This window comes from Pseudophryne corroboree, chromosome 2, assembly GCF_028390025.1.
Source record: "Pseudophryne corroboree isolate aPseCor3 chromosome 2, aPseCor3.hap2, whole genome shotgun sequence".
Classification (NCBI taxonomy): domain Eukaryota; kingdom Metazoa; phylum Chordata; class Amphibia; order Anura; family Myobatrachidae; genus Pseudophryne; species Pseudophryne corroboree.
Window position 1 is genome coordinate 266456915 of NC_086445.1, and position 13019 is coordinate 266469933.

At 47.3% G+C, this 13019-nt stretch overlaps 1 protein-coding gene across 2 annotated transcripts in view; it reads right to left on the reverse strand.

The window, feature by feature from the left end:
* LOC135015220 (activin receptor type-1-like) overlaps positions 1-13019 on the reverse strand; it is a 188597-nt gene that overhangs the window by 126226 nt on the left and 49352 nt on the right. The gene's annotated exons all lie outside the window — the stretch shown is intronic.

Below are 13019 nucleotides of genomic sequence, written 5' to 3' on the forward strand. Positions count from 1 at the left end.
TGGGGACCCTGCTTCACCCATTATCTCATTCTAAAGCTGGGGACACACTATACGATTATCTGTCAGATGATCTGTCCGATCTGGCTGGTTGGAACAAAAATCTGGTAATGAATGGGAGCAAAGGACAGTTGACTATTTGCTCCCATACACACTATAGTGGTGCAGGGGATAGGCCCGGGCTTCAGTCCAGGACCAGGGTATATATCCGGGAAGGGGGACACCTTTTTTTGGGGGGTGCCCATTTTCTATGAAATCCCTGGCTTGAGCTAACTAGTTGGAGGCAAGTTAATGTTTTAGTTGAACTTAAAAATACAGGGGACCCCCCACATATTTTTTTTCCTGTTTTTACAGGACCAGAATCAGCTCATAGGTCCCAGGCTGGTCAAACTTTTAGAGTGGGAACCAATGCATTTTTTTTAAATGGTAACGGTTTTATTACACTGTAACGCAGAAGCACTGCACAGATCGCACCGATCACATTGATCGCATAGAGCACACAGCTTCAAACACAGGACTATTAAACTCCGGCCAATGCGGTTTTTTTTCTGGCAGCCTTGGCGTTTGGCTATTCACTTAAAGGACAGGAATGGGACACAGTGATTTCGTCTTTTTTCTTGCATCTCCAGAGTAAGTCTAATTTTTCGTAATATCCTTAATTTTAGGAAAAAAATCATCTGTAATTACTCACCTTCTGAAGTTGTGTCTTCTGCCTCCATCATCAAGAGCTGGGTTTTCTGCGGCAGCGGTGAGTATGTAATTGTGTGGAATGTCTGTCAGTGTTTATGAGTGTGTGTCAGTGACCCCCAGTGTGTGTGACCTCCCCCCCCCCCCCATGTAGTGTATTTCCCCCTAGAGCCAGCCACCGGGAGAACTAGTTCTCCCAGCAGCCCCTACATGGGAAGATGAAGGGGAGACCACTAGGAGATGTGGAGAGCACTGGGCAGATCAGTATCTCTTTTTCTCCCCCATGTATTGTGGGGTTTTTAGCCCTGAAAACCCTGCAACCATTAAAAAAAAATTTTTGGCAACCATGGGTATTGGTGGCACGAACACCCATGGTAATCCAAAATTGTGCGCAAGGTATGCAAGGTTATGCTCATATTTACCAATCAGCTTCCACCTATTATTTTATAGAATGTACTTGATGTATCTTGAAATCTGAAAGTACTAACCAATCATTATCCATGTTACAAGCTAATTGAAAAATTACAGGAGCTGATTGGTTGGCAGGGCACTTTATCTTTCTCTACTGTATCTCTCTCCAAGCATTTGATAAATATCCCCCATAATCACAAAGTCACTGTAATTCATAAAATCAGCACATCACCAACTTAAAGACTCTGTACTTCTGTTACCAACAGATAACATTGAATACAACAAGGCAAGACTATGCAACAAGTTAAGATTGAAGAAAACAAGAATGGGCTCTGCATATATGTGGCTCAATGGCCACGCACGCGCAGTATGAACACCACTTTCGTGCAGTAGCGGCACTACAGGGGTGTGGGGTGACTCAGTGACAGGAGAGGGTGCTGCACTATAACATTACGTGACAGGAGCCGGCACTGCACACAGAGTGGTCTCCAGGGAAACCCAGCATCTCTTGAGCCCCAGAGTGACAAAAACAGAGGTTCGGGGTTGTGAGGCCACACCCTCAACCCACGAGGCCATGCCCCCTTTCACCAGCGCACGCCTTCAGCATGCAAGCTACTTGTCCTCCCACACTGGCTGTCACCAAAGGCAGAACTCCACTGCCTTCGCCACTGCTGTTATCTGTGAAGGAATTGTTAATGGAGCCGAGTTTTTTCCAGGACAACCTAGCAAACTGAAGACCACCCAGAGGCAGAACTCTGGGAGGCAATGGAGTCATCTGCCGCCGGGCTCCTGCTCTGAAGGGGGGCACCTCTCCTCCCATTCTGTGACACCAGTGAATTAAGTTAATTGATATCTGTCGCTGTCTTTTCAGTGGCCGACTTCCTCACTGGTCCCTGGACCTTACAAATCACACCCTCTTTATTATAGTGAATATACACATTTTACAAAGGTCACACCCAGGATTAGAAGCCATGACCTATTACACTGGAAGCAGACACCTTACTGATGAAGCTATTTGCTCCTGCATAGAAAATATGAGAATTTTAACTATATGAAGTTACTTCTCTGACAATTACACGTAACTTCATATAGTTAGAATTCTCATACTTCCCGTACAGGAGCAAATAACTCCATCAGTAAAGTGTCCACTGTCAGTGTAATAGGTCATGGGTTCTACTCCTGGGTATGACTGCTAAGAATTGTGTGATTTAAAATAAAAGACAATTAAATGTATAAATACAGTATATACATTTTTTTCAGAACACTCCACACACACGCACACGCATATACGCACACATGCATACATTTATTTATCTTACTATAGGAAATAGGGGGGGCACCAATATTTATCTTGCCTCCGGGCAACTGGGACGAACTTACGCCACTGAGACCACCATATTAGTTATGCTGTACCAGCATGATTTTAATAGCAAATTGCCCAATTAATCCATCTGTTATTGCTGCCAGTAATGTACATGTTATTACCAGGGCAAGAATACAGCCCGCTGGTCTTCTGAATCTGTCAGAGACTAAAATAAAAGACCTCTTCCCTCATTAATTGTTTAACCTGTTACACACATGATAAATGGGAAAAATCAAATGCCATTGGTTGCCGGACTGTAGTCCTAGATCTATGCATCTTCAAGGCAAAAAAATATGATCCCATGTTCCATGTCTGCATTTAAAGCATATACAGTATTGTACCAATGTTCATGAAAACAAACCATATAAGGTCACAATGTGCCCAACATATCACTGTTCCCTGTGAATAGAATTTACTTGGCTACATTGTCATGAATATTGGTTTTGCACAACACTTCTTTTACTGTGTGTGATAAGTGTAATTTAAAAACATTGGTGTAAAGGTTCTAATAAATATGATAAAAGGATTTTTGTATTTCTACTTTGTAAATGTAGGTTTTTGAAATGTGGTATCCATCCTTTGGAATATGGGTGCCAGTCGGTTAGAAAATCATACAGCTTAATTGGCCGGTAGGGCGTTTATCAATCTGATTGGACACTGCTGGTTCAACTATGGATCGAGAAAGAAGCCACATACTTCTGATGAAACTGTCACCGCATTTTACTGATGGAGAAACTAGTCAGGGTGTGCTGCTGATGACCCTGACTACCACATGCCGGCCGTCGGGATCCCGGCGCCCAGCATACTGGCGCCGGGATCCCGACCGCCGGCATCTGGGCGAGCACAAATGAGCCCCTTGCAGGCTCGCTGTGCTCTCCACACTGCTCACACGGTGGCGCGCACCACGCTATTTATTCTCCCTCCAGGGGGGTTGTGGAATAGTTGTCGGTATGCCGAGTGTCGGGATTCCGGCGCTAGTATACTGAGCGCTGGGATCCCAACATACTGAATACCACCCCCTCCATATACTACTACTAACCAACTACTGCAGGAGAAAGTACCTGTAACAGAGGTATTGCACGTGCAATTACTACTGTGACCACCGCTGAATAGAGAGTGTTGGAGTGGAGATCTTATACCAGATCTGGAATATTGATAGTGGGCAGCCTGGACACAGAGAAACGTCTTTTGCAAACAGACTGCAGCCGGGGATGTGACTGGAGCACCTGTTTAGCATCTAACTGGGTGTTTGCTCTTTCCCCCGTGTAACGAATAGTTGTTCCAACCCAGGGCCTAATTCAGACCTTTATTGGTGCTGGGCGTTTTCCACAGCAGCCGATCAGGTCTGAACTGCGCATTTGCCGATGCCGCAGTGCGCCAGCGCATGCCAGACAGCCGACGGCTGTCTCAGCCCTGCGATCGCCTCTGCCTAATTGACAGGCAGAGGCAGTCGCTGGGTGGGCCGGTGGCGTTTGGCCTCCATTTAGGGGCTGCAGTCTGGGCAGCGCAGGCGTGCCCGGACCTTTGGGGGTGGGCCGCGGCAGCTGCGTGACATCACATGCAGCCGCTATGACCCTCACAGCGAGCTGCGCTTTTGGGGAGCTACTCTTCAAGTACAAAATCATTAGATCAATAGATTATGGCCCGTGCCAGATTAAGGTTCAAATGGGCCTAGATCTGAAATATATTTAGGGCCTATTGTATGCTGCTACAGAGGGTGTGACCAGCGGTGTGACTAGTGATGTGGGGGCATGACCAGTGTTGTGTAGGTGTGGTCTACACAGGGTGTGTGGCCTGTGCTGTGGAGTCTAGGTTATCCCCATGGAAGGCATAGATAGTGCCTACCTTCAACTACTATACAACATATAAATCAGATTAACTACCTCAATCTGAATTCTCTCAGGTGACAGGTCTCAGTCAGTCATGAGGAGGCTGCTGTCAAGGATCTGCTAATCCTCTGTGTGCTAAAACTGTGATGTCTCACAGTGAAGAAGAGGCACGGAGGTACTCTATGCGGCGCAAGAAGGGTTGTTCAAGCCTTCTATATCGCCCGCCACCCCTTGCCCTCCAAGTTCTAGTCCCCTCTAGTCCCCTCTAGACAAGCACCAGTTCTTTTAAGTGAGACTCTACCCTCCCAATTTACCACTGTATAAACTGGCACCCCTTGGGGTACCAATATTGTATTAAATCTCCCAAACACTAATCCTAAGAATCCTGGAAATATCAACATTATGAAAATATTGACATTTCTGAAGTCAATATTCTGACAATGTCAAGATTTTTCACCTTAATTATATTTTAACCATAACAAAATCACCAATGTCATCCTTCTGCTGCTACTTTTATTAACTGAAAAGGTTATTTCCCAGCTTTTAATTAAACTAATTATTCCACAGAAAAGAAATAAATACCAAGGAGCTAAGACACATTGTCACCCACAGGAAAACACACACACACACACACACACACACACACACACACACACACACACACACACACATTGCCTGCCACAGGGAAAACACACACACACACATTGCCCGCCATAGGGAAAAACAAACAAAAACATTGTCCGTAACAGGAAAAAAACACAAACATTATCTGCCACAGGGAAAAAAAAAACACATTAATTGCACCCACAGGAAAAAAATAAAACATACATTAATTCATTGCCCCTAAAGGAAAAAAATAAATAAGACATACTGTAAAAAGCTACCCTTCCACCAGATAAGACACTGACACAGTTGTAGGGAAAAGCAAACAGCATATACACAAATCTCAGGCTCCCTGTCTCTAACCCACTGGCCCGCCCTCTATCGCCTGGCCACTTGTTGGCATGAAGAGCCCTGAGCCCTTGCCCTAACGAGCTTTATAAAAGTGTGGCATAGGTGTGCCTGATTGCTGGGAGTGCTTGCTCCAAAACCTGGACCGGAAGTACATGGATGGGAGCCCGCCCACTCTCTCTCTCCAATCCAAACCCCAGAGACCCAAAACCAGTCGTGCTAAGGCCGAATGACAGCTTGCTGTGTCCCAACACCTCCCTGGGCTTCCTCTTGGTCCAGTCCTAAACCCAGGTTGCTTTGTCCCGGACCATCCGAACTGTTGTGTCCTGTCCTGCAAACACCCAGGGTGGAATCTGGACTGTACTGCCACATATCCTCCCCCTAAGCTTCGATCCTACGGTGAAGCTGAGTTCTTCTTTGGCACACATACCTGCTCACCAATCTCAGCAGGCATATCCCTTTTCGGGTCGGCCTCTCTCTGAGTCCTCCTCCCCCCCTCTAGCTTTACCCCACAGGGCTCTGCAACTTCTGAGGAGAGGAACTTTCTCGAAAGGGCATCCGCGTTGCCCTGTAATCCTCCTGCTCTGTGCTGGCCCTTGAAGTGGTACGGCTGGATGGCAAGGAACCAACGTGTTACCCAGGCGTTGGTCTCCTTATTTAGGCACATCCATTGGAGCGGAGCGTTATCGTGATTAAGGTGAATTCCCGTCCCAGGAGATAGTAATTTAGAGTCTCTACTGCCTACTTGATAGCCAGGCATTCCTGCTCTACCATGGCATATCGCTGTTCCCTAGGCAGTAGTTTCCTGATGAAGTAGAGGACTGGTCTCTCCTCCTTCCCTAGCTCCTGAGACAACACTGCGTCGAGGCCTGTTCCCGAAGCATCCGTCTGCAGGATGAACCTTTTTCCGAAGTCCAGAGCTATCAACACTGGTGCTTTACACAGGGCACTTTTTAAGTTCCTCCAGGCCTCATGTACCTGGAACGTCCACACAAAACTTGTCCGGATTTAGCTTTTTCAAGCAATCATTGAGCGGAGCTGCTCTCGTGGCAAAGTTCAGGAAAAACTTGAGGTGATATCCCACTAAGAAGGCCCTGAGTTGGGTCTTCCTCTCAGGCCTTGGCCAGGCCAGGCAGCCACCGCCTCCACCTTATTTACCTGAAGTTTGATTTGGCACCGGCTTCCACTTTGGCCAGATGAGACTCCCAGTTGTCGCTGAAGATAACAATGTCATCTAGGTACGTGGCTGCGTACTTTCGGTAGGGCTGTAGGAGCTTATTTATAGCCTGCTGGAATGTGGCCGGGGCCCCGTGAAGACCAAATGGCAAGACTTGATACTGAAACAGGCACTCTGGGGTGGAAAAGGCAGTTTTCGCCTTGGCAGCCTCGGTGAGGGGAATCTGCCAATAGCCTTTGGTAAGGTCAAGAGTGGTCAAGTATTGGCTTTGGGCCAGTTGCTCGATTATCTCATCAACTAAATCAAATTTAGATACCTGGTTCAACCTGCGGAAGTCGTTGCAGAACCACAGTGCTCAAGATGGCTTGGAAACCAGCACTATGGGGTGATTCCACCCGCTGGTGGACTCTTCAATAACACCCAGGCGTAACATGTCCTCCGTTTCCTTGCGTACTGCGTTCCTCTTTGCCTTGGGTATCGGGTACGGCCACAGATTGACCACTACCCCTGGAGGAGTAACGATGTTGTGCTCGATGATCTTACTCCTCCCCGGAATCACCAAAAAGACATCTAAATTTCTCCTGACCATGTCGTGAGCTTGATGCGTCTTGACCTCATCGAGAAATCTGTCAATTGGGAGCGCACATGCCGAGATCTTGGCCACTCTTGCAGTTGCTGACTCTGAGCTTTCCTTCCAAGGCTTCAGCAGATTTATGTGATAGATCATCTGGTCCCTGACCAACGGAGTGTCTGCTGGAACTGCCCATAGAGCTGGTGGATGAACTGTGCTACATTTGGCTCCGGGAACATCTGTTGTTCCCATCCCTCCTTTAGGAGGTCCAGGATTCCCCAGGGTTGTCTGCCGTACAACAGCTCAAAGGGGCTGAATCCTGTAGAGGACTGGGGAACCTCTCGGATGGTGAACATTAGAAAAGGCTGGAGCTGGTCCCAATCCCTTTTGTCCTGGGTGACTGCTCTCCTGAGCTTCTGCTTCAGTGTGTGCTTCACCAAGCCATCGGCCTGGGGATGATACACTGAGGTGCGAATCTCTTTAACCCCCAGCACGGATATAAGTCGCTCATCAGCCAGGACATAAAGGGGGTCCCCTGGTCAGTGAGGACCTCCTTGGGTATGCCCAGGTGTGAAAAGATCAGCAATAGTTTTTTGGCAATGGTTGCTGTCTTCATATTTTGGAGAGGGATGGATTCAGGGTATCGTGTGACATAATCAAGGAGGACTAAGATATACTGATGTCCCCTTGCTGATTTTTCTACCGGACCCACAATATCCATCCCAATCCTTTCAAAAGGAATGGAGATTACCAGAAGAGGGATGAGGGGATCTCTGTACTGGGGCTTTGGTGCGGTACGCTGGCAGATAGGACACTCCTGACAGTACTTTGCTACCGACGACAGGATTCCCGGCCAGAAAAACCGCTGCTGTACACTCTCTGCAGAGTTTTCTCCTGCCCCAAATGTCCTCCCCACAACTGTGAATGGGTAGATTCCACGACCAGAGGCTGATGGACCCGTGGCACTATAAGCTACTCAACTTTCTTGCCCCATTCCTCGACAACCCTATATACTAAATCCTTCTCTACTATGAAATAAGAGCTGCCCCCTCCCCCCCCCCGGGTGAGGGCGAATACATTTTCCCATTATAAATACAAATGTTCTGGAAAGAATTCACGAGGATCGGGTCTTCCCGCTGGTCTCGTCTGAAATCCTGAAGCGACATGACAGTTCTTAATGTCATTTCGTCACTCACCTCCTCTGGGTTGGTCAGCTTTTCTGGCGCAGACGTACTGACTCCACACAGACAGTCAGCTCCTGAAGAATTACTCGACCTTCGAGCCACGGAACTGGGAGAGGAAGGCAGCTCCTTGAGTTGAAACGCCAGCAGTTCCGATAGGCCAGAGAAATCCCACCCCAGGATCAAAGAGTAGGGCAAGCGCGGGGCGACGGCTGGCACCAGCTGGATTGTCCGCCCCCCCACCCCCCTCGATGTTGCACTGGAAACCACACTATGGGGTACTTGCGAGTGACACTATGGACGCAGAGCACCTGGTCAATGCCTTCAGGGACCGACTCCGCGGAGATAATTGACAACTCACTCTCGGTACCGACAAGCACCTGGATTGGCCATGCTGCAATCTGGAGGGTCACCTGGAACCAGGAGGGCACAGATGAACCCTTGCTTCTGACACAGCTGTAGGCTGGTTTCCCCAATTTCCCTGTTCCACACTCCATAGGCTCAGGCTGTTTGGTACAGTCCTTTCGGATGTGAACCTGTTCCCTGCACTCATAGCAGATGACCGTATTGGTCCGGGGCCCCGTTTCCGGAGTTAGACGGGTCTGGGGTCTTGGATCTGGTCGAGGCTCTCGGTCTAAGGGCTTAGCCATTTTCCCCAGCACAGCATATCTCTCCATTGTGGTGGCTAGGTCCTACATATTTTGGGGGTCAGCCTGGAGAACCCACCTTTGCATGCCTCTGTCTAAGACCCGAACACAGTGGTCTATGGCTACGGTCTCTACCACTTAGGCGGCCATATTCCTCTACGGCTGAAGCCAAGACCTCTCCATTTTTAGAATTTCAGACAGTTTGGTTTGAGAATTCTCTGTCACGGTCCAACGCCAGTCCTGGAATCGCTGGGCTTTGCAGGCCTTGGTTACGCCGATGCAACCCAGTATGGCAGCTTTAAGCTGCAAATAGGTGGATGCCTGGTCTGGGAATCCCCCGTCCAATATGGGGCCAGCTTATTCACCCAGCTATCCTCTGGCCATCCCAGGTGTGCGGCCGCGCGCTCATAGGTCCCCAGGTACGCTTCTACATCGCCTGAGGGACACATCTTTTGCAACGGCCTGGTGATGCTGTCGCAGGAGATCCACTTCATCACGAATCAGGCGCAGGGTTTCCTGATGAGCCTTGTGTTTGGAGAAGCTGCATCTGGGATTGTTGCCGCGCAGACATATTAGGTAGGGCCCTTAACAACTCCTCCATGGTAGACGTGATGGATGCACGATATATGAACCTCGCATCCCTTAACATACGCCACCAAACCACAATTCAACAAAAAAACACTTTTTAAAAACAAAACAAAAACAATTGACACACACACCCTGGCTGGTTACTAACCTGACCAGAGGAAGTTTGCAGAGTCTGTGGAGACTGTCACGGCTCCGGCAGCTCCTGCACCCACTGGGTTCCCGCTGCGCTTGGTGCGTCCAGCAGAGGGTCCCTGTTCAGGCGCCAATTTGTAACAAGCGACCTTCCACCAGACAAGACGCTGACACAGTTGTGGGGAAAAGCAGTCTGTTTACTTCAACAGCACAGTAAACAGGTCTTTATAACAGCAAATTTACCGGTTACATTAACCAGGCACCGGTCCACAAACAGCATATACACAAATCTCAGGCTCCCTGTCTCTAACCCACTGGCTCGCCCTCTATCGCCTGGCCACTTGTTGGCATCAGGAGCCCTGAGTCATAGAAACATAGAAACATAGAATTTGACGGCAGATAAGAACCACTTGGCCCATCTAGTCTGCCCCTTTTTTATTTTATCCTTTAGGCAATCTCAACCCTTTTTTAACCTTGATTCTTTGTAAGGATATTCATATGCCTGTCCCAAGCATGTCCCAAGAGTCCTTGCCCTAACGAGCTTTATAAAAGTATGGCACAGGTGTGCCTGATTGCTGGGTGTGCTTGCTCCAAACCTGGACCAGACCTGCATGGATGAGTGCCCGCCCACTCTCTCTCTCTCCCCCATCCAAACCCCAGGGACCCAAAACTGGCCGTGCTAAGGCTGAATGACAACTTGCTATGTCCTAACACCTCCCTGGGCTTCCTCTATCCAGTCCTAAACCCAGGTCGCTTTGGCCCGGGGCAACCGAACTGTTGTGCCCTGTCCTGCAAACACCCAGGGTGGCATCTGGACTGCCACAATACATTGATTGTCTCCCTAAACCACCACCACCACCACCAGAAAATTGAGTGACTTCACCTGTCTGTCACAGACATAGAAATTTGCAACAGGAGTTTCATAGAGACCCAGTCGGACCAGTGACTAGTCCATCTGTCTCTCACTTAGTCCGCCGTGGCACAGGCATACAGTAGAAGACTAAGGGGTCTTTTTACTAAGCTTTGAGTGGAGATAAAGTGGACGGAGATGAAGACCCAACCAACCAGCTGATAACTGTCATTTTTCAAACACAGCCTGTAACATGTCAGCTAGGAGCTGATTGGCTGGTACTTTATCTCCATCCACTTTTTCTCCGTTCAAGGCTTAGTAAATAGACCCCCTAGGGGTCTATCTACTAGCCTTGGATGGAGAAAAGTTGCTGGAGATAAAATACCAGACAATCGGCTCCTAACTGCTATGCCAGAGGCTGTGTTTGAAATATTACAGATAGGAGTCAATTGGCTGGTACTTTATCTCCAGCGACTTTATCTCCGTCCAAGGGATCTATTCATGAAGCAGTGTAAAGTGTAGAAAAGTGAGCCAGTGGTGAAGTTGCCCATATGTTCCTTCCATATGTGGACGATGAAAGGTGAAACCGCATATACTGTATATCTGAGCACACAAGGTTTGATATATATGGGCTACATGTATCGTATGGGCTAGATGTATCAAACCTTAGAGAGAGATAAAGTATCAGCCAATCAGCTCTTAACTGTAATTTTACAGGCTGTTTTTGAAAAACGACAGGAGCTGATTGTTTGGTACTTTATCTCTCTCCACTTTCTCTATCTACAAGCTTTGATAAATCTTCCCCACAAATAGAAGTTAGAAGAACAGGTTAAAAATAATTGTGCTCTGTGAGCAAAACACGGGTGCTACTGGAACCAACATCAGTTATTAAGTTATTTACTTACAAGACAATGAGACTCCATGTGGGCAGTAGGCTGAATATGATGGAGGAAGTTGCACTTCCCTATACAAGAGCTTTGCCTATGAAACTTGCTTGGATCTCGGTTTCATTTCCAGTGTTGGCTCCATGTAACTAGGCTCTGGTCATTTGACCTTTGTCCCTGTCACCAATCAGTAGATGTGGCAACGCTGACTGAAAGATGTTTGGCAACATTATACACAGATGTTTTTATTTTATCATAAAGTGAGCAATAAAATTCATAAGAAATGACTATGTAGATTACTGAAAAATAAAACTTTTTTTTTTATAAAATCATCAAAGATTTGACACCAGAAATCTTCGGCAAAACTTCAATTCATTATGAAGACTGAAATGGTTGGCGCAGACATGATTGTCAATGTTTGGCTGTCATACAGTACTAAGACACTGTAAGCGAAAGCGATGTTTTCACGGGTGTTTACTTATCTTGTATATCGCCCGTTGATTACACATAACGAGTGTTAACAAAAGTTAACACCCGTTGATTGCGGGTGTAAACTTTTCGTGCAATCCAATTAGAAAATGGGTGTTAAGTGTTTCACCCAATAATTCTTGCTGGTTTTCCATGTGTTAAGTATAGGGGAGAATGGGGAAATCTGCCTATACCCCAGAAAAGACTAACCCCATCAGACATCAGACAGGGAAATTGCTGGGTCTACCACTCCAGCAATTCCCGAGTCTGAGCTCCATGACCCTGGTTGGGAGAAGGGTCGCAGACATGGGACTTAGTCCCAGGTCGATTGAATTACAACATGAACACTAAAAAGCAAAATCGAACCTCTATTTTGTGCAATCAACCTTCTACCTGCAGCCCAGGTCACACCAAGGTTCACCAAACCTTATAGACAAACACAAGGTGGTTTAATTGATGAGACACGTTTCCTTTTTAGCGCCACGGGTCATTTCCCCTTTTTTTCATTATGAGTTAATACATACCAAAATCTCGGTTTGATGCGCTTTCACATGCATAAACCAGGGGTTTTGATGCATGTCTGAAAGGGGTCATAATAAATGTATTTGGGGTTCTTAAATTGTGTCAAATGGCTGTTACAATCATTTTTCTAAAGCAGTGACAAAATGATAGAAAACAAGTGTTTTTCTGCAAATAGGTAATATACTTAATTTAGGGATGCATAAAAATGCCTGTAAGTGTATATTTGTGTCATTCTAAGCCACTTTTAAACATTTAAAAAAAAAAAACACCTGCAACTCCCACCTGCAGGCTTCAAAAACACCTGTCCCATTCATACAGCACCCCCATCTACCTGTCCCATTCATACAGCACCTCATCTACCTGTACCATTCATACAGCACCCCCATCCACCCGTCCCATTCATACCGCACCCCCATCCACCCGTCCCATTCATACCGCACCCTCATCCACCTGTCCCATTCATACAGCAGCCCCATCCACCCGTCCCATGCATACCACACACCCATCCACCCGTCTCATTCATACAGAACCCCCATCCACCTGTCCCATTCATACAGCACCACCATCCACCCGTCTCATTCATACAGAACCCCCATCCACCTGTCCCATTCATACCGCACCTCCATCCACCCGTTCCATTCATACAGTACCCCATCCACCCGCCCCATTCATACAGCACCCCATCAACTATCCAATTCATACAGCACTCCCATCTACCTATCCCATTCATATCGCACCCCATCTACCTGTACCATTCATAC